General features: G+C 42.1%; 1 long non-coding RNA gene across 1 annotated transcript in view; it reads right to left on the reverse strand.

Annotated features, from left to right (window-relative positions):
- The window catches only part of LOC106575955 (uncharacterized), a 45,026-nt gene extending 29,465 nt beyond the window's left edge, over window positions 1-15,561 (reverse strand). Inside the window, exons 1-2 of the long non-coding RNA XR_006760088.1 lie at window positions 15,025-15,561; window positions 13,922-14,020 (exon numbers count right to left, since the gene is read on the reverse strand). This is a non-coding gene — a long non-coding RNA (uncharacterized lncRNA). The remainder of the gene's footprint in view (window positions 1-13,921; window positions 14,021-15,024) is intronic.
- Between the last annotated feature and the right edge of the window lie 6,594 nt (window positions 15,562-22,155).

Genomic DNA, 22,155 nt, shown 5'->3' on the forward strand with positions numbered 1-22,155 from the left:
AGATAAAGGAGCCTCCTTTGTGTGCTGTGTAACACATAACGCAGGTCGGCCATGGGATGCATGCCAGGTCTGCGTCTGTCTGTCTACCCCTCTGACTGGAGAAACAGAGATACACACACACACACACACACACATACACACACACACACACAGCCTTCCTGTGGCCACACATAAAACACATAGGGAACAATTTACAGATATGGATTAAGCTTTGTATTCCTGGTTTAAAATATAATAACTCTAACCCTAATTCATACTAGTAAAATATCCTCAAAAGGGTTATATATTCAAAAATACGTCTATTTCTGTCACAGGATCCAACGAAAGTGGCGCCCCTCCTCGGTCGGGCGGCGCTCGGCGGTCGTCGTCGCCGGCCTATTAGCTGCCACCGATCGTTGTTTCTGTGTCGTTTAGTTTTGTCTGTCTGTTCCGCACCTGTTTTGTGTATGTCATTAGTGGGGACTTATTTAATGTGTGTTTTCAGTTGGGATTTTGTGCGGGATTGTTTATTGTCCACGTTGTGTGATCGATAGTTTGTTTTTTGTGAAAGGATTTACCGGGCTGCGCTCCTTGCCTTAGAAAGTGTATTTTGTTTGTGCTGTACGGGCGCAGTTAACCAATTACTGGAACTTTGTATAGCACCCTGTGCTTTTTGGCGTGTGTGTGAGTAGGATCATTAAAGACACTCACCTCCAGCACCTCTGTCTCCTGCACTTGATTCCACACATCCACCAGTCCAAGTCAAACGTGACAATTTCACAGATAGTGCTTCCAAAATCAACAGTAGGGTAGGTATTAACAAGAAAATTAAATGTTCTCACTACATATTTTGCTGGGATATTGCTATAAAATACTTCTAAATGTCAGTGATGATATTTGAGCTAATTGTTTTGCAATAAGTTCCTCCTAGTCTTTAATAAGCATAACAACATTCATCATGTTGTGGCAAATCCATTTTGGACAAATGAGTTACCTCAAATTGTCCACCATTGTTTGCTGTTATTCTATAAATTGTAATAAAACAATAATCGCAGGCTCAGGAAATGAGGTTTACAGCATCAATAGTTCCGCATATACCACGGAGGGTGTGGTGGTGGTAGGTAAACGTATTAAGATGCTCATCTACACAACACATACATGTCCATGCACAGAGCCCCTCCCTCTGCTCAAATGTCTCTTATACAAACAGAACACTGTAAAATGTATGTTAATTTAACTTTTGTAAATACTGCTTCAGGATTACCATGGGCCCCCTTCCCATTCCCGTATTGCAAATGTCACTAAATATGTAAATTTTCTCAAACACACAAAAAGAATACACACACAAAATAGGGCAGAAGAGCCATGCCTGAACACACCACAGAGGGTCAAAAAAAGAATATAAAGAGCCCCAACGAGTTCCTTGGCATGTTAGTTTTCTTCCAGGCAGTCCCTATTGACCTGTAAACCTTTGTGACTGGAACAAATGCAAATGGCGCTGACTTGCTCACACAGAAACACTAAAGGCCTATTCAAACGAGGGCCTGCCAACAATGCAGCAGCAGCGCTGGTGCCCGGCCCGCATTGCAGCTCCAGACTGGGGACTCAAAGGCCCAGGGTGTATCCCAAATGGCACCCTATTCCCTATAGTGCACTACTTTTGTCCAGGGCTCATAGTGCTCTGGTCAAAAGTAGTGCACTAAATAGGGAATATAGTGCTATTTGGGACACACACCTAGCCTCCCAGGAGCTGGTTCACAGTCACATGGTTCACTCCTCCAGCTCAAGCTCCAGACGTCTGGCACAGAGCAGAGGGACCATCCACTTTCATTAATTCTCCTCCATGACTTCGTATATACACACACCCATCTGACCAGCTAACTCTGGCTACGGAACTCTCTCTTAGTTAGCAAACAGAGTTTAAATTTGATATAATTCTTCTAAATGTAATTCATTTTCTTCCACTGTTTTCAACTTCAAATAAATGTTCAATATAATTTTAATAAACTTGCAAACTGCTAGTTGCAAAAAACGTGCAATAAACTGAAAACTGAAAATGTATTTACTACATAAACTTGATGAAAATGTGTATAAATTACAATACAATGTTAATACAATGATGTTCATTTCCAACACATTTGTGATGATGTGCACATTTCCAGCAGTAGGGATTTAATGATGCACAGGGATCTGAAGTGCTGAGTCAGCCACATCTGTAGAACACCTGCAACAAACAGCCACATGACCCTGATAGAACCGTCCAGGGGGGAGGAGGAGAGAGGAAGGAGGAGAGAAGGAGGAAAAGGATGAGGAGGCGATAAGGTCTGAGTCTCAGACAGAAAGAAGAGAGGGACAAGAAATAGGGGAGAGAGAGTGATACAGAGCGAGAGAGCGAGATGTAGAGACTTAGTGAGCATAGCCTTGTTATTGAGAGAGGCAGACCTGGCTCTCGAGAGAAGAAAGGCTATTCGCCCATTGCCCACAAAATGAGGTGGAAACTGAGCTGCACTTCCTTACCTCCTGCCAAAGGTATGACCATATTAGAGAGACATACAGTGCATTCGGAAAGTATTCAGACCTCTTGACTTTTTCCACATTTTGTTACTTTACAGCCTTATTCTAAAATGTATTAAATAGTTTTTTCCCCTTGTCAATATACACACAATACCCCATAATGGGCTCCTGAGTGGCGCAGTGGTCTAAGGCACTGCATCTCAGTGATAGAGGTGTCACTACAGACCCTGGTTCGATTCCAGGCTGTATCACAACCGGCCTTGATTGGGAGTCCCGTAGGGCGGCGCACAATAGGTCCAGCGTCGTCGGGGTAGGCCGTCATTGTAATGAAATAATTTGTTCTTAACTGACTTACCTAGTTACAAAAAGATGAAAATAAAATAATTACAAAGCAAAAAAATAATAATGAAATATCACATTTATATTAAGTATTCAGACCCTTTACTCAGTACTTTGTTGAAGCACCTTTGGCAGCGATTACAGCTTCGAGTCTTCTTGGGTATGATGCTACAAGCTTGGCACACCTGTATTTGGGGAGTTTCTCCCATTCCTCTCTGCAGATCCTCTCAAGCTCTGTCAGTTTGGATGGGGAGCGTTGCTGCACAGCTATTTTCAGGTCTCTCCAGAGATGTTTGATCAGGTTGAAATCCGGGCTCTGGTTGGGCCACTCAAGGACATTTAGAGACTTGTCCCGAAGACATTCCTGCGTTGTCTTGGCTGTGCTTATGGTCATTGTCCTGTTGGGAGGTGAACCTTCGCCTCAGTCTGAGGTCCTGAGCGCTCTGGAGCAGGTTTTCATCAAGGATCTCTCTGTACTTTGCTCCGTTCATCTTTGCCTCGATCCTGACTAGTCTCCCAGTCCCAGCTGCTGAAAAACATCCCACAGCATGATGCTGCCACCACCATGCTTCACCGTAGGGATGGTGCCAGGTTTCCTCCAGACGTGACGCTTGGCATTCAGGCCAAAGAGTTTAATCTTGGTTTCATCAGACCATATAATCTTGTTTCTCATAATCTCAATGTCTTTAGGTGCCTTTTGGCAAACTCCAAGCAGGCTGTCATGTGCCTTTTACTGAGGAGTGGCTTCCGTCTGGCCACTCTACCATAAAGGCTTGATTGGTAGAATGCTGCAGAGATGATTGGAAGCTGGAAGGTTCTCCCATCTCCACAGAGGAACTCTAGAGCTCTGTCAGAATGACCATCAGGTTCTTGGTCACCTCCCTGACCAATGCCCTTCTCCCCCCAATTGCTCAGTTTGGCCAGGCAGCCAGCTCTAGGAAGAGTCTTTGGTGGTTCCAAACTTCTTCCATTTAAGAATGATGGAGGACACAGTGTTCTTTGGGATCTTCAATGCTGCAGAAATGTTTTGGTACCCTTCCCCAGATTTGTGCCTCGACACAATCCTGTCTCGGAGCTCTACGGACAATTCCTTCGACCTCGTGGCTTGGTTTTTGCTCTGACATGCACTGTCAACTGTGGGACCTTATATAGACAGGTGTGTGCCTTTCCAAATCATGTCCAATCAATTTAATTTACCACAGATGGACTCCAATCAAGTTGTTGAAACATCTCAAAAATGATCAATGGAAACAGGATGCACCTGAGCTCAATTTTGAGTCTCATAGCAAAGGGTCTGAATACTTATTCTGTAAATAAGGTATTTATGTATTTTATTTTTCTAAAAACCTGTTTTCGCTTTGTCCTTATGGAGTAATGTGTGTAGATTGCTGAGGGGGAAAAAGTATTTAATCCATTTTAGAATAAGGATGTCACTGTATTTCTCACAGATCACACAGACCCAAAAATTATTTGAAAACAAATCAAACATTGATAAACTCCCATATGTGTTTAGCGAAATAACACAATGTGAAATCACAGCAGAAAGATTTGTGACCCGTTGCCATGAAAACAGGGCAACCAGTGGAAAGCAAACAACATTGTAAATACATCCCATACTTATCTGTTTACTTATCTTCCCCTACTTTTCGTGCTACAACTATTAACACATTGTTAAAAACACTGTACAAAGCTGATAATATAACATTTTAAACTTCTTTATCCTTTTGAAACCTTAATGAGTGCAAATTGTACTGTACATTTTTTTGTTAATGTTGTTTTTTGTTTCTTCTCACTTTTGGTTATTGTTTATTTTACTTGCATTGGCAATGTGAACATATTTTTCCCATGCCAATAAAGCCCCGTTGAATTGAATTGAGAGAGAACGAAGGGGAGGAGGAGAAAAATTATGATAAGGACTGATTCTCAGACAGAAAGAAGAGGGAGAATAGAGGGGAGAAAGAGAGAGAGAGAGAGAGAGAGATAGATAGAGATAAATGATGGGGACTCAAGGTGACTCAAAAGCCTCAAAAATGGTTATATTAATCAGTCTTATTGCCTCAGTATACCTGGCCACCTTTGCCTGAAAAATGTCCTTCTCCTAAAATATGCCATAACTGACTTCCGTCTGTCCTTCAAGAAGAGCATGCTCACTTTCATTTATAAAGGTTATAATATACTGACTTGTCCTTGATGTCATTGAACTGGGTCCAACTGAAACCCCATTTTGTTCCCTCTAATATAATTCCAGTGTACAGCTCATAACTGAAATCCCTAAAGCTTTGGTTCCCAAGTACAAAATGGCAATGATACATTCAGAGAAAGTCAAAAAACATTCTTGGCACAACTGTGGGAAGCATTGGCGTCAACATGGGCCAGCTTTCCCGTGAAACGCTTTCGACACCTTGTAGTCCATGCCACGACGAAATGAGGCTGTTCTGAGGGCAAACGGGGGTGCAACTCAATATTAGGCAGTTGTTCCTAATGTTTTGTACACTCTGTAGTAGTAAAGGGGGGAAAAAGTGAAACGCTGAAGCTGAAGTTGATGTTGAAGCTATAAAGTTGCTTCAGTACTGGGGAGTGGACAGTCTGGCCACCTTCAATGCATACATGGTGGTATATTGTTATACCTGCATTGCACTGGAGTGGGTATGTCTTCCTTGTGGTCTGGTCTGTCTCCATAAAAGGCCTGTGTTGTGCTGAGAAATACCATGTACAGGGAAAATATCAAAACATCTAAACCATACTACAATTGACTATACAAACTTCTAGAACTGTATCACTCATCTTCACTGTTTCCAAAGCTCAGCCACCTCTGACTTGGAGAGAAGAACGAAAAATGTCTGAGTATTTAATGTACTCCTCCATGTACTATAGTGTTATCACATGCCAGATTTTCATCCATGTCAGATTCCTTATTTACAGGTCTTTGTATATGCACAAAGACATTCTCTAAACATTGACCACACAGTCTAGATATCACAAACATGTATAAAGTCATGCAGAGAGTGTGTTATTTTTTACAGAGTGTGTAACTACGGGTCAAAGTTCTCTCTGGAATTTAGAACCAAACCGGAAGAACCTGCGGAGCTCCCCACAGAGATTTGTTTAATTTGCTTACAGGATTCATGAACTCTGCTTTTAACTCAGGAACTCAACTCTGCTCTCACACACTACGTCCTAGCAAACTCAGCCAAAATAGACAATAAAGCAGTATAGGGGAGAGGAGAAAAACATGGCAGATTGCAGAGGGTTGATTCAGTGCAAGGCAGCAAGGGCTTTGGGTTTTTAGATTTTTTCTTCTTTTTCTTCCTCCTCTCTCTCCCAAATGATTCACAGTGGAAAGAAAAGCCCTTTTCCCTGTCCTCACATGAACTTGAACATGAGTTTCCTGTTATAGGCTGGGAGGAGGAAACACCCAGAGCAGAGAGAGAGCAGAGAGAGGCAGAGAGCAGAGTCATATTCACTTGGCCCCAAACAGAAGAAAACTGACTCAAAATTAAACGCTTGTTTTTGTTTTCTGTTGCTAAACCTTTCGCTACGGTGTCCACTATAAATACGACCCAAAGCTGAACAGAGCGGAGAGAGAGCAGAGAGCTCAGTCACACTGGTTGACAGAGGCAGGCCTTCTGTGTCTCGCCCCCTCCCTGGATGAAAACTAACATGCCAAGGATATCTTTCTCTCTCCCTTCCCTCTCTCTCTCGCTACTGCCTGAACTCTTCACCAAACGCCTGAGAAATTAGGTCAAAGCTGGAATCCATTTGCGAATAATCGCACCAAATGTTGTCACCTTCTCACCAAGCTGCTTGGCGATGGTCTTGTAGCCCATTCCAGCCTTGTGTAGGTCCACAATCTTGTCCCTGACATCCTTGGAGAGCTCTTTGGTCTTGGCCATGGTGGAGAGTTTGGAATCTGATTGATTGATTGCTTCTGTGGACAGATGTCTTTTTTACAGGTAACAAGCTGCGGTTAGGAGCACTCCCTTTAAGAGTGTGCTCCTAATCTCAGCTCGTTACCTGACTAAAAGACACCTGGGAGCCAGAAATCTTTCTGATTGAGAGGGGGTCAAATACTTATTTCCCTCATTAAAATGCAAATCAATTTATAACATTTTTCAGATGCGGTTTTCTGGATTTTTTGTTGTTATTCTGTCTCTCACTGTTCAAATAAACCTACCATTAAAATTATAGACTGATCCTTTCTTTGTCAGTGGGCAAACATACAAAATCAGCAGGGGATCAAATACTTTTTCCCCCACTGTATGTGTCAGGGCTTGCAAACTATTACAGACTACAAAGGGAAGCACAGCCGCGAGCTGCACAGTGACACGAGCCTACCATACGAGCTAAATCACTTCTGTGCTCGCTTCGAGGTAAGCAACACTGAGGCATGCATGAGAGCATCAGTTGTTCCGGACGACTGTGTGATCACTCTCTCCGTAGCCAACGTGAGTAAGTCCTTTAACCTCTTGGGGCTAGGTGGGACGCTAGCGTGCCACCCGTGGTGCACTCCATCAACAGCAGGTGCATTTCAAGAGCGGCAAATTTGAATCCAAATAAATGTCAAAATTCAAATTTTTCAAAAATACAACTATGTTACACCATTTGAAAGATAAACATCTCCTTAATCTAACCACGTTTTACGATTTCAAAAAGGTTTTACGGCGAAAGCATAAATTTAGAGTATGTTAGGACAGTACATTTACAAGAGTTGTGTGTAATGTTTTGTCAAGTCAAAGACAGGGTCACCAAAACCATAAAACCAGCTAAAATGATACACTAACCTTTTACAATCTCCATCAGATGACACTCCTAGGACATTATGTTAGACAATGCATGCATTTTTAGTTCTATCAAGTTCATATTTATATACAAAAACAGCGTTTTACTATGGCATTGATGTTGAGGAAATCGTTTCCCTCCAATAACCGGCAGTCAAGTCAGCGTCACAAATTAAATAATTAAAATTAGAAAACATTGGTAAAATATTATATTGTCATTTAAAGAATTATAGATTTACATCTTTTGAACGCAATCAACTTGCCAGATTTAAAAATAACCTTACTGGGAAATCACACTTTGCAATAATCTGAGCACTGTGCCCAGAAAAATACGCGTTGCGATACAGACTAGACGTCATGTTGGGGAGATCTAAAATCGAAAATACTATGTAAATAATCCATTACCTTTGATTCTCTTCATCAGATGTCACTTCCAGGTATCACAGGTCCATAACGAATGTAGTTTTGTTCAAAAAAGCTCATCATTTATGTCCAAAAATCTCCGTCTCGTTAGCACATGATGTAAGCCAGCCGGACTTCTCGTCATGAACGAGGGGAAAAAATATATTTCCGTTCGTTCAAACATGTCAAACGTTGTATAGCATAAATCATTAGGGCCTTTTTTAACCAGAACATGAATAATATTCAAGGTGGACGAATGCATAGCCTTTTATAACGTATTGGAACGAGGGTACCCAACATGAAGTAGCGCGCCAGGTGTCTAATGGGACATCACCGTTCCATGGCTCTTGTTCGGTCAGATCTCCCTCCAGAAGACTCAAAACACTTTGTAAAGGCTGGTGACATCTAGTGGAAGCAATAGGAAGTGCCAAAATATTCCTAAACCCCTGTGTTTTTCAATGGGATAGGTTTAAAGTCAATACAACACATCAGGTATCCACTTCCTGTCAGAAAATGTCTCAGGGTTTTGCCTGCCAAATGAGTTCTGTTATACTCACAGACACCATTCAAACAGTTTTGGAAACTTTAGAGTGTTTTCTATCCATATATAATAAGTATATGCATATTCTAGTTACTGGGTAGGATTAGTAACCAGATTAAATCGGGTACAGTTTTTTTATCCAGACGTGCAAATGCTGCCCCCTAGACCCAACAGGTTAACCTGTTGGGGCTACAGGTTAGCAATGAACCCCGAGCCGGGATTGCTAACAAGGCTGGAAATTCAAAACATCAAAAATCTAATAATTTCAATTTCTCAAACAATCAACTATTTTACACAATTTAAATGATAAACATCTCCTTAATCTAACCACATTGTTCGATTTTCAAAGGCTTTACGGCAAAAGCATAAAGTTAGATTATGTTAGGACAGTACATAGCCACAAAAGTACAAACATCCATTTTCAATTCAAGGTCAGGCGTCACCAAAAGCAGAAACCAGCTTGAATTATGCACTAACTTTTGTCAATCTCCATCAGATGACACTCCTAGGACATTATGTTATACAATACATGCATTTTTTGTTCCATCAAGTTCATATTTATATCCAAAAACAGCATTTTACAGTAGTGTGAAATTCAGATTTTTTTCTTCTCTGAAATGCTTCCGGTGAACATAACTAAATTACTATTCGAAAACATTGGTAAATTATAATATTGTCATTCAAAGAATAATATATTATCATCTCGTAATTGCTACCGAATGGCCAGATCTCAAAATAACTTTACTGGGAAATCACATTTTGCAATAAACGGGGTGCTATGCTAAGAACAACAGGCTATGCTATACAGTTAGCATCATCTAAAATCGATAATAACATTGTAAATATCCCCTTACCTTTGATTATCTCCATCAGAAGACAGGCATCCCAGGTCCGGAAGGCATCCCTGGTCCGGAACAAATGTGGTTTCTTTTGACAAAGTTCATAATTTATGTCCAAATAACACCAAGTACTTAGCGTTCATTATGCTCCCACAAAACGTGGTGGGGGACTGTAAAATCACGCCGAAAAGCTAAAAAACCTAGTAAATAATCTATTTATGTTCGTTCAAACATGTCAAATGTTGTTTAGCATTAATCTTTTGGTCCATTTTTAACGTTAAACATCAGTAATATTTTCACACAACCTATCCTATGTCGAGATAAACAATGAAGACAAAACTCACGTTTCTCAGATTTATGCGCAGGCGCAAAAAAATGAAGTGATGACATGTCAACTTCCTTGGATTCTAATTTGCTCTCTGTTTATCATAGACGCTTCAAACAACTTTATAAAGATCGTTGACATCTAGTGGAAGCCGTAGGTGTTGCGAAATGAATCCTTTCTCACTATGGTATCTATAAAACAATGACACTAAATAGTACAGTCACAAAATTCACATTTTTTTTTTATCTATTTTTCACAGGTTTTTGCCTGCAATATGAGTTTTGTTATACTTACAGACACCATTCAAACTGTTTTAGAAAATTCAGAGTGTTTTCTATCCGAATGTGTTAATAATATGCATATCCTAGCTTCTGAGTTGGTGTAGGAGGCAGTTAAACATTTTCACATATTTTTTTCAAAATGTCTCAATACTGCCCCCGAGCCCCAACAGGCTAAACAGGTCAACATTTACAAGGCTGCGGGGCCAGACGGATTACCACGACGTGTGCTCCAGGCATGTGCTGACCAACTGGCAGGTGTCTTCATTGACATTTTCAACATGTCCCTGATTGAGTCTGTAAAACCAACATGTTTAAGGCAGACCACCATAGTCCCTGTGCCCAAGAACACGAAGGCAACCTGTCTAAATGACTACAGACCCGTAGCACTCACGTCTGTAGCCATGAAGTGCTTTGAAAGGCTGGTAATGGCTCATATCAATACCATTATCCCAGAAACCCTAGACCCACTCCAATTTGCATACTGCCCAAACAGAGCCACAGAGGATGGACTCTCTATTGCACTCCACACTGCCCTTTCCCACCTGGACAAAAGGAACACCTACGTGAGAATGCTATTCATTGACTACAGCTCAGCGTTCAACACCATAGTACCCTCAAAGCTCATCACTAAGCTAAGGATCCTGGGACTAAACACCTCCCTCTGCAACTGGATCCTGGACTTCCTGACGGGCCGCCCCCATGTGGTGAGGGTAGGTAGCAACACATCTGCCACACTGATCCTCAACACTGGAGCACCTCAGGGGTGCGTGCTTAGTCCCCTCCTTTACGCCCTGTTTAACCACGACTGCATGGCCAGGCACGACTCCAACACCATCATTAAGTTCGCTGATGACACAACAGTGGTAGGCCTGATCACCGACAACGACGAGACAGCCTATAGGGAGGAGGTCAGAGACCTGGCCGGGTGGTGCCAGAATAACAACCTATCCCTCAACATAACCAAGACTAAGGAGATGATTGTGGACTACAGGAAAAGGAGGACCGAGCATGCCCCCATTCTCATCGAAGGGGCTGTAGTGGAGCAGGTTGAGAGCTTCAAGTTCCTTGGTGTCCACATCAACAACAAACTAGAATGGTCCAAACACACCAAGACAGTCGTGAAGAGGGCACGACAAAGCCTATTCCCACTCAGGAAACTAAAAAGATTTGGCATGGGTCCTCAGATCCTCAAAAGGTTCAACAGCTGCAACATTGAGAGCATCCTGACTGGTTGCATTACTGCCTGGTACGGCAAATGCTCGGCCTCCGACTGCAAAGCACTACAGATGGTTGTGCGTACGGCCCAGTACATCACTGGGGCTAAGCTGCCTGCCATCCAGGACCTCTACACCAGGCAGTGTCAGAGGAAGGCCCTAAAAATTGTCAAAGACCCCAGCCACCCCAGTCATAGACTGTTCTCTCTACTACTGCATGGCAAGCAGTACCGGAGTGCCAAGTCTTGGACAAAAAGGCTTCTCAACAGTTTTTACCCCAAGCCATAAGACTCCTGAACAAGAAATCAAATGGCTACCCGGACTATTTGCATTGTGTGCCCACCCCCCAACCCCTCTTTTACGCTGCTGCTACTCTCTGTTTATCATATATGCATAGTCACTTTAACCATATCTACATGTACATACTACCTCAATTGGCCTGACCAACCAGTGCCCCTGCACATTGGCTAACAGGGCTATCTGCATTGTGTCCCGCCACCCACCACCCGCCAACCCCTCTTTTACGCTACTGCTACTCTCTGTTTATCATATATGCATAGTCACTTTAACCATATCTACATGTACATACTACCTCAATCAGCCCGACTAACTGGTGCCCGTATATAGCCTCGCTACTATTATAGCCTCGCTACTGTATATAGCCTTCCTACTGTTATTTTTCACTGTCTTTTTCACAGTTGTTTTTATTTCTTTACTTACCAATTGTTCACCTAATACCTTTTTGCACTGTTGGTTTGAGCCTGTAAGTAAGCATTTCACTGTAAGGTCCACACCTGTTGTATTCGGCGCACGTGACAAATACATTTTGATTTGATTATCCCTACTTCAGCGTCACACATTTAAAACTCCAGTCACAAGTCAAAACTAACTACTTCTGCACATATTCTGCAGAAACCTGGCTGACCAAAAGCTGCAGCATCATCCCTCTTTGAAAAAACATGTTCTTCTTCAAATTAAGAAATAATTATGATGCAGAACAGAATATCTCAGAACAGCACACCCTTCCCCCTGTCCTTGACCTGAAATGTCCTTACAGGGACACCATCCAATGCATCATCATCATCATCATATCTAGTAAACTATTCATAGAGAAGAATATCAGGGCTCTGTGCCTTAGTTTAGGTTTCAATCAATTTCTGGGGGTGAAAACAACGGTATAGAGAATGGTCAGGACTGGAGAAGTGCGAGAGCGATACCCTTGTGTCACTGGTCTCCTGTTCATTCCAATTAAGACATTTTCTTGATTTTCTGTTCTAGAGTAAACTGAGGGTAAATCATGCCACTGACAAAGTCATGCCAATCACAAGTCCACAGGCTCTCTCTCTTTCTTTACTGCTTAGGATCTGAGAAACCAGCCCTTGTCCATTGTCTCCAGCCACCTGTTTGCCTCGTTGCCTCGTTTTCCCCAGAGCACAATGGTTTTCCTCTTTATAGCCACAAGTGTGTTTTATAAACGTGCAATTTACTGGTTATTAATATATCACATTAAAGATGCCTATCACCCTGAGCCATCAGGGGCCACAGGGTCATGATGATCCGTTACATACTTGGCCCCTGTCTGCTCCTCTTTCCAGAGAGCAGCAAGGAGAGGAGAGAATGTGGCTGACGACAAATGCCAAGTTTCTGTCATCCGTTGCTGCGGCTCCCAGAATTTTGGGAAACATCGCTTCAGTGCGATTGACAGGCTGGGTTCGGCATCACCAGAGTACGAGAGCACTAGGCCAGGCATCAGAAGAAGCTTCCAGTTGCAGACGCAGCACTAAAATAGCCAGATGTGCAGAAAGAAAACCTACGACTGTCTTATTAGGCCCGCCCGGCCCAGGCCATGACACTTAGAACTTTGATTGTGTAAAATAAAAAAAAGCTTGCCAACCGAATGACAGGAGGAGCAAATTGAATGTTATCTTTGGCAGAAGCAAGAGAGCAGTGAGAGACAACTACTAAACAAATGGAAATAAAGTCTCAGGGCGACCGATTGATTTCCCAAGAGTTGTCAGATAGTAAAACTTTCCCTTAATACTGTCAATTAGAAAATGTTTGATTTAAAGCTGTTAATGTACATTAAGATGGGGCATTAGTTCTAAATATTGATAATTCTTTAAAGAATATATATACAGTATATATAAATATATACATAAATACATAATCTCTCTCTCAGTTGAATTGTGCAGGTGACAGCTTTGGCTGTGAGAGTAAACCTGTCACGTAGGGCCTACTCTGAGTACCGACCCCAGTGCTGTGACTGACAAGGTTCAAGGCTCAAGGCTCAAATTAAGAAGTAATCAACACTTTCTGACACATTTACAGGAGATATTTCAGATCAATGTCTCTAAATATAGGCTTTTTTGGATAGATGAAGGATGGTTAGGGCGTATAGTCAGAGTATGTGATCTTTTTCACATGAACAGGTTTTCCCACTGCCTATTTGATTTAGAAATGATAAGCTTATACATTCTCTTTAGAACTAATAACCATTACTTGACAATCATAAATAAGAAATACAAGTTTCACTCAGTGTTTTTCATTTGTGATGCAGATCTAAAATGTAATGCATTATGCACTGAATCATATTACAATATGTTTCACCCAGCAACTACAGTACATTTAAATAATATTTTGGAAGGTTTCTCATTACGATTTAAACTGTTATTGTGTCACTGAATAGTTACATAAAAAAAGAAAACCTACCTGTTATAACAACATCTATAACATGCATTCTTCAATTCTTTGACTTTCTGTTGATCTGAAATGTCCACTTCTTCAATGTCTGAGGTGGAGCAGCCAGCACTGAAACACAGAAATCACAGCACATTTTAGCACTTTACCAGGAACACCCTTGTATCTTTGCATCTGAAAATGACAAATGATCACCAGCAAAAAAAGGCAAATAGGAAAAATATTCTGAGGATGATTTACAGCTAAATCATTTTAGGTTATAGTAGGCCATTTTCTTCCACATACACACAGGATGCATTGCTGAGATTATTATCAACATCATACCAAAACTCCAACTCATTTCAACTCTTCAAAGAAGGCAATTGTCTCCCAACTTTCAATAGTTCCCTTTTTCATGAAAAAAAAATTGGTTTAGACCTATAGAGGCTTGATGCCCAAATGTCACTTTTCAATGACAGTATAATAGGCTATAATCCATTTTAAAACATATTTGAGGGAAAACCACATGGAAACAGATCGCAAAACCACACAATCAAATCATACCCCAGAGTCGGATAATTTCCCGAGTAAACAGCTCAAATTGGCGAATTAACATTTGTTTTATTAAATGCACATTTGTTCAAATGCCACAAATGCACATTTTAAAATGATGTGTCGTCTTTATGGTGGATTAGTGGAGATGGTAAGGCTATAAGCATCGCATTTCAGCTCTCTGTTAAGAACAACAAAGAGAAAAGGTATCATATAAACCATGCACTAAAACTGACGTCTTTCTTTATTTATCTGCAATTGTGAATTTAAGGCTATAGACTATCATTCCCCTTTAATCAAAATAGAAATACATTATACGTTGATCTTGGTTTGTTTTGTTTTATGTCATTGTAAGGATCAACATAAACATTTTGGGGGCGATTTAGTTTGCGGTTGAAATAACTACCCGCGAAAACTTAATTCATTCTTGCCTACGACTGTAGAACATCTCAGTCTCTGAATCGTGTCATCCACCCCACTGAAAATACATGCTATCCACCGGCAAGATAACACATGCTTTGGAACGGCTATTGCCTACAATAAATGCGGTTTATTTCGTATTTTTATGGAGCACATTAACTTACGTTTAGTTTATTGTCTTCAAAACATTTGTATTTTCCTCATTTCTCCTCGTAGTTTGTCATTGAATCACAGAAAATGAATATTGCTTATGGAAAAAAGAAGACTAACATCGATTACACATGGACGCCAATTTCAAAATGAAGTTCAAGTTCAAGTCCTGAGCGAGAGTCACGCTGTGTTTGTCTGTCTCCCCCTGTAACTATCGTGTCCTCGCTGCACCGCGGCAACAATGATGCGAGTGTGAGAAAAGACGACTAGGCTATGTAGTGATCCGCGCTCTGAGTCGATACATTGTAACATTGTAGCAAAGTAGACCTATATAAACGTCGGCAAAGAAACCTCCATAGCAAAAGGAGCTCTTTTAGAAATATTCATAAAAATAGGCTACCAGCATTTCCTCGCTCGCCACATCCGCGGCGGGCCGGACTATCAGTAGACCGGACAGACTCACTGTGTTCCCTCTGCCATAGCTCAAATAGATTTTAGAAGTTCAGCTAAGGTGAAATGTGATTCGCAGCTGCCTGCCTGTCGCTGCACGATCTCAGCTATGAAACACACTGGACCTAGCACAGGCCTACTACAATTACATATTTACAAAAGATAAGAGATGTCGGTAGTGTGGAGCATTAGCCAACTGCGAACAAACAACAATGCACCCTCATCCGATGCAATATTGCTATGAAAAACTCGAGGCACCACGTTTAGGCTACTCCTGTTAATTTATTTATTGCACTAGTTTTTATTACACTGTAGTTGTTCCATAAGAAAACATGGAAAACATTGCCTTTCAATAACGCAATCGGAATTCGTTCGGCCTATCCAAGTGTTAAATTAAGTCCTGAACTGTCAATGTATACCTACGAGAATAGACTTGAGACTCGTGTTCAATAGGCTAGCCTTGCCTACTGTCAGCATATTTGGTCATTTTACCGAGGCAGTTTCAATTAAATGCAAATGAGAGGCATAGGTCTAGGTCTCAAACACATTCCGTCAATGTAGGCCATCATAACAATTTCCTAATAATTTCCAGGCATGTAGGCCTAGCCTATTTCCCCCAAATTCCTTAGCCAAATAGGCACCCAATAAACGAGTAGGCTATAGGCCTTGGCCCAATGCACCTGTTTAGCCTACCTGTGTCAACTGGAATAAAGTTATTTTTCTTCCTCCATGCATGCAGTGTCAGGTGATATCATGCCTGGATTTGATTTGTCTATATTATTCCATGTCAACAGATATGATTTAGCTATTGTATTCTGTTATACTGTTTGAGGGTTCAACATGTTTATAGGAATTATAGATGAGTGGTAGCAAATTTGTGATATAATAAAGGTATTGTAAAGGATCATGGTGCGAGGCTAGAAGGCACTTTCCCCATAATTAGCCTATGACTATAACACACTCGGGTGACTTTACAGGCTATAGGCTACAGTGCTCCCGTTTCTAAAAATGTATTTGGTTTTAGAATGCTAAAAATATATATGTTAGGGCCTACATAAAGTTTTACTCATACTTATTCCAAATTCTATGGAAGCCAGTTCCAGCCACCTCCTCAAAAACTACAATTTATGAGACAGTGGGTCATTATTATGCGATTCACTGCCTTCATAAAGTATTCATACCCCTTGACTTATTCCGCATTTTGTTGTGGTACAGCCTGAATTCAAAATGGATTAAAACTATTTATTTCTCACCCATCTACACAAAGTACCCCATAATGACGAAGTGAAAACATGTTTTTAGATTTTTTGGCAAATTTATTGAAATTGGAATACAAAAATATCTAATTTACATAAGTATTCACACCCCTGAGTCAATACTTTGCAAAAGCACCGTTGGCAGCGATTACAGCTGAGTCTTTCTAAATAAGTCTCCAAGAGCTTTCCACACCTGGATTGTGCAATATTTTCCCATTATCCTTTTGAAAATTCTTCAAGCTCTGTAAAATTGGTTGTTGATCATTGCTATACAACCACTTTCAGGTCTTGCCATATATTTTCAAGTAGATGTACAGTACCAGTCAAAAGTTTGGACACACCTACTCATTCCAGGGGTTTTCTTTATTTTGGCTATTTTCTATGTTGTAGAATAATAGTGAAGACATCAAAACTATGAAATAACACATATGGAATCATGTAGTAACCAAAAAGTGTTAAACAAATCAAAATATATTGTATATTCTTCAAAATAGCCACCCCTTGCCTTGATGACAGCTTTGAACACTCTTGGCATTCTCTCAACCAGCTTCACCTGGAATGCTTTTCCAACAGTCTTGAAGGAGTTCCCACATATGCTGAGCAGTTGTTGGCTGCTTTTCCTTTACTCTGCGGTCCAACTCATCCCAAACTGTCACACCCTGATCTGTTTCACCTGTCTTTGTGCTTGTCTCCACCCCCCACCAGGTGTCTCCCATCTCCCCTCATTATCCCCTGTGTATTTATACCTGTGTTCTCTATCTGTTGCCAGTTCGTTTTGTTCGCCAAACCTACCAGCGTTTTTCCCCTTGCTCCTGTCTTTTCTATAGTTCCTGTTTTCTAGTTTTCCCAGTTTTGACCATTCTGCCTGCCTGCCATTCTGTACCTTGCCCCACCACACTGGATTATTGACCTCTGCCTGCCCTGACCTTGAGACTGCCTGTCGTTCTGTACCTTTTGGACTCGGATCTGGATTACTGACCTCTGCCTGCCCTTGACCTGTTGTTTTGCCTGCCCCCGTTCTAGTATTAAACTTTTGTTACTTTGACACAGTCTGCATCTGGGTCTTCCCTAAAACGTGCGACGGTCCTCAGTCCGGAGCCTCCAGCGACGGTCCCCAGTCCGGAGCCTCCAGCGACGGTCCCTAGTCAGGAGCCCCCAGCGAGGGTTCCCAGGCCGGAGCCTCCGTCAACGATCGGTGGTTCGGTTCCTCCAGCGGTGATCTACGGTCCGGAGTCCGCGACAACGATCTATGGTCCGGAGTCCCCGGCGACGATCCCCGCACCAGAGGCGCCACCGAAGTGCGGGGAGCCTCAAGCGGAGCAGGGTCTGCGTCCCGCACCGGAGCCTCCACCGAGATGAGATGCCCACCCGGACCCTCCCCTATAGGTTCAGGTTTGCGGCCGGAGTCCGCACCTTTGGGTCAGGGTGTCACTTGGGTGGGCAAATCTATGTTTATATTTCTTTGTTGGCCTAGTATGGTTCCCAATCAGAGGCAGCTGTTTATGTTGTCTTTGATTGGGGATCATACTTAGGCAGCCCTTTTTCCCACCTGAGATTGTGGGATCTTGTTTTTGCATTGTGCTGTCTAGCCCCGCAGAACGTTATGTTCGGTTTTGCATTTTCTTGTTTTGTTGGTGTTCATTATTAAAGGAAATTATGTACGCGTACCACGCTACACCTTGGACTCCTCATTCAAACGACGAGGGTAACAATATGCAGTGTGTGCAAATGGCGTGAGGAGGTAAGTCAATAAATAGGCTATAGTAGCAAGTAATTACAACTTAGCAAATTAACACTGGAGTGATAGATGTGCAGATGATGATGTGCAAGTAGAAATACTGTTGTGCAAATGAGCAGAAAAGTAAATAAAAACAATATGGGGACGAGGTAGTTAGATTGGATGGGCTATCTACAGATGGGCTATGTACAGCTGCAGCGATCGGTTAGCTGCTCGGATAGCTGATGTTTAAAGTTAGTGAGGGAAATATAAGTCTACAGCTTCAGTGATTTTTGCAATTCAGTCATTGGCAGCAGAGAACTGGAAGAAAAGGCAACCAAAGGAGGTGTTGGCTTTGGGGATGACCAGTGAGATATACCTGCTGGAACGCATGCTACGGGTGGGTGTTGTTATTGTGACCAGTGAGCTGAGATAAGGCGGAGCTTTACCTAGCAAAGACTTATAGATGACCTGGAGTGTCACGTCCCGACCATAGAAAGCTGTTATTTTCTATGGTAGAGTAAGTCAGGGCGTGACAGGTTTTTTCTCATTCAGATTTTCTATGTTGTTATGTTCTAGTTTTTGTATTTCTATGTTGGGTTTTTTGGGATGATCTCCAATTAGAGGCAGTTGGTCATCGTTGTCTCTAATTGGAGATCATACTTAAGTAGTTGTTTTTCCCACCTGGGTTTGTGGGAGATTGTTTTTGAGTTAGTGTATGTTTCACCTCTTCGTCACGGTTTGTTGTTTTTGTTCGTTAGTTTATTTGTATGCATTGCATAGTTTCACAGTTTAATAAAGAAAATGTGGAACGATACACACGCTGCGCTTTGGTCCGCTCCTTCATCATACAACAACCGTGACATGGAGCCAGTGGGTCTGGCGACGAATATGTTGCGAGGGCCAGCCGACTAGAGCATACAGGTTGCAGTGGTGGTTGGTATAAGGGGCTTTGGTGACAAAATGGAAGACACTGTGATATACTGCATCCAGTTTGTTGAGTAGAGTGTTGGAGCCTATTTTGTAAATTACATCGCCAAAGTCGAGGATCGGTAGGATAGTCAGTTTTATGAGGGTATGTTTGGCGGGTGAGTGAAGGAGGCTTTGTTGCGAAATAGAAAGCCGATTGGAGATTTAATTTTGGATTGGAGATGTTTAATATGAGTCTGGAAGGAGAGTTTACAGTCTAGCCAGACACCTAGGTATTTGTAGTTGTCCGCATATTCTAAATCAAAACCGTCCAAAGTAGTGATGCTAGTCGGGCGGGCGGGTGCGTGCAGCGAACGGTTGACAAGCATGCATTTAGTTTTACTAGCGTTTAAGAGCAGTTGGAGGCCACGGAAGGAGTGTTGTATGGCATTGAAGCTCGTTTGGAGGTTTGTTAGCACAGTGTCCAAAGAAGGGCCAGATGTATACAGAATGGTGTCGTCTGCTTAGAGGTGGATCAGGGAATCACCAGCAGCAAGAGTGACATTGTTGATATATACAGAGTCGGCCCGAGAATTGAACCCTGTGGTACCCCATAGAGACTGCCAGAGGTCGGCTGCACAGTACAATCTTTTATTGGTGGAGGTTATACCTTGAGCGTGACTGAGGTGCACCCGTGACCAGCTTGGAAACCGGATTGCACAGCGGAGAAGGTACGGTGGGATTCAAAATGGTCAGTGATCTGTTTATAAACTTGGCTTTCATAGACTTTAGAAAGGTAGGTCAGGATGGATATAGGACTATAACAGTTTGGGTCTAGAGTGTCACCCCCTTTGAAGAGGGGGATGACCGCGGCAGCTTTCCAATCTTTAGGGATCTTGGACGATACAAAAGAGAGGTTGAACAGACTGGTAATAGGGGTTGTAACAATGGCGGCGAATAATTTTAGAAAGAGAGGGTCCAGATTGTCTAACCCAGCTGATTTGTACGGGTCCAGGTTTTGCAGCTCTTTCAGAAAATCTGCTATCTGGATTTGGGTGAAGGAGAAGCTGGGGAGGCTTGGGCAAGTAGCTGCGGGGGGTGCGAAGCTGTTGGCCGGGGTTGGGGTAGCTAGGAGGAAAGCATGGCCAGCAATAGAGAAATGCATATTGAATTATCGGTGGTGACAGTGTTACCTAGCCTCAATGCAGTGGGCAGCTGGGAGGAGGTGCTCTTGTTCTCCATGGACTTTACAATGTCCCAAAACCTTTTGAAGTTAGAGCTACAGGATGCACATTTCTGTTTGAAAAAGCTAGCCTTTGCTTTCCTGACTGACTGCGTGTATTGGTTCCTGACTTCCCTGAAAAGTTGCATATCACGGGGACTATTCGATGCTATTGCAGTCCGCCACAGGATGTTTTTGTGCTGGTCAAAGGCAGTCAGGTCTGGAGTGAAACAAGGGCTATATCTGTTCTTAGTTCTACATTTTTTATGCTTAAGATGGTGAGGAAATTACTTTTAAAGAACGACCAGGCATCCTCGACATTCCAGGGCATAGACCTGGAAAGTATGACAGAACTTTGCAAGCTATCTCTGCAGTAGATTGCAACTCCTCCCCCTTTGGCAGTTCTATCTTGATGGAAAAATGTTGTAGTTGGGGATGAAAATCTCAGAATTTTTGGTGGCCTTCCTAAGCCAGGATTCAGACACGGCAAGGACATCAGGGTTGGCGGAGTGTGCTAAAGCAGTGAGTAAAACAAACTTAGGGAGGAGGCTTCTGATGTTAACATGCATGAAACCAATGCTTTTTCAGTTACAGAAGTCAATAAATGAGAGTGCCTGGGGACACACAGGGCCTGGGTTAACCTCCACATCACCCGAGGAACAGAGGAGGAGTAGGATGAGGATACGGCTAAAGGATATCAAAACTGGTCGTCTAGTGCGTTGGCGACAGAGAATTAAAGGAGCAGATTTCTGAGCGTGGTAGAATAGATTCAGGGCATAATGTAGAGATAGGGATATAGTGGGATGCGGGTACCGTGGAGGTAAACCAAGGCATTTTGTGACGATAAGAGAGGTTGCATCTCTGGACGTACTAGTTATGCTGGGTGAGGTCACCGCATGTGTGGGAGGTGGGACAAAGGAGGTATCTGAGGCATGTTGAGTGGGACTAGGGGCTCCGCAGTAAACTAAAACAATGATAACTATCCTATGTGAACTATGTGAAGCATTTATTTGGGCTGCAATCTGAGGTGCAGTTAACTCTAATGAACTTATCCTCTGCAGCAGAGACAACTCTGGGTTTCCTTTCCTGTTCTTGAGTTCTCAAAATTTTCCCAGATTGAGAGTGTGCAAAGCTGTCATCAAGGCAAAGGGTGGTTATTTTGAATAATCTCAAATATAATATATATTTTGATTTGTTTAACACCTTCTTGGTTACTACATGATTCCATATTTGTTGTTTCATAGTATTGATGTTTTCACTATTATTTTACAATGTAGAAAATAGTAAAAATAAAGAAAAACTCTTGAATGAGTAGGTGTGTCCAAACTTTTGACTGGTGCTGTAAGTCAAAACTATAACTCGGACATTCAAGAACATTCACTGCCTTCTTGGTAAGCAACTTCAGTGTAGATTTTTGTTATTGTTATGCTGAAAGGTGATTTCATCTCTCAGTATCTGTTGGAAAGCAGACTGAACCAGGTTTTCTTCCAGGATTTTGCCTGTGCTTAGCTCCATTCTGTTTTTTTTTATCCTGAAAAACTCCCCAGTCCTTAATGATTACAAGCATACACATAACATGATGCAGCCACCA

This window comes from Salmo salar, chromosome ssa17, assembly GCF_905237065.1.
Source record: "Salmo salar chromosome ssa17, Ssal_v3.1, whole genome shotgun sequence".
Classification (NCBI taxonomy): Eukaryota; Metazoa; Chordata; class Actinopteri; order Salmoniformes; family Salmonidae; genus Salmo; species Salmo salar.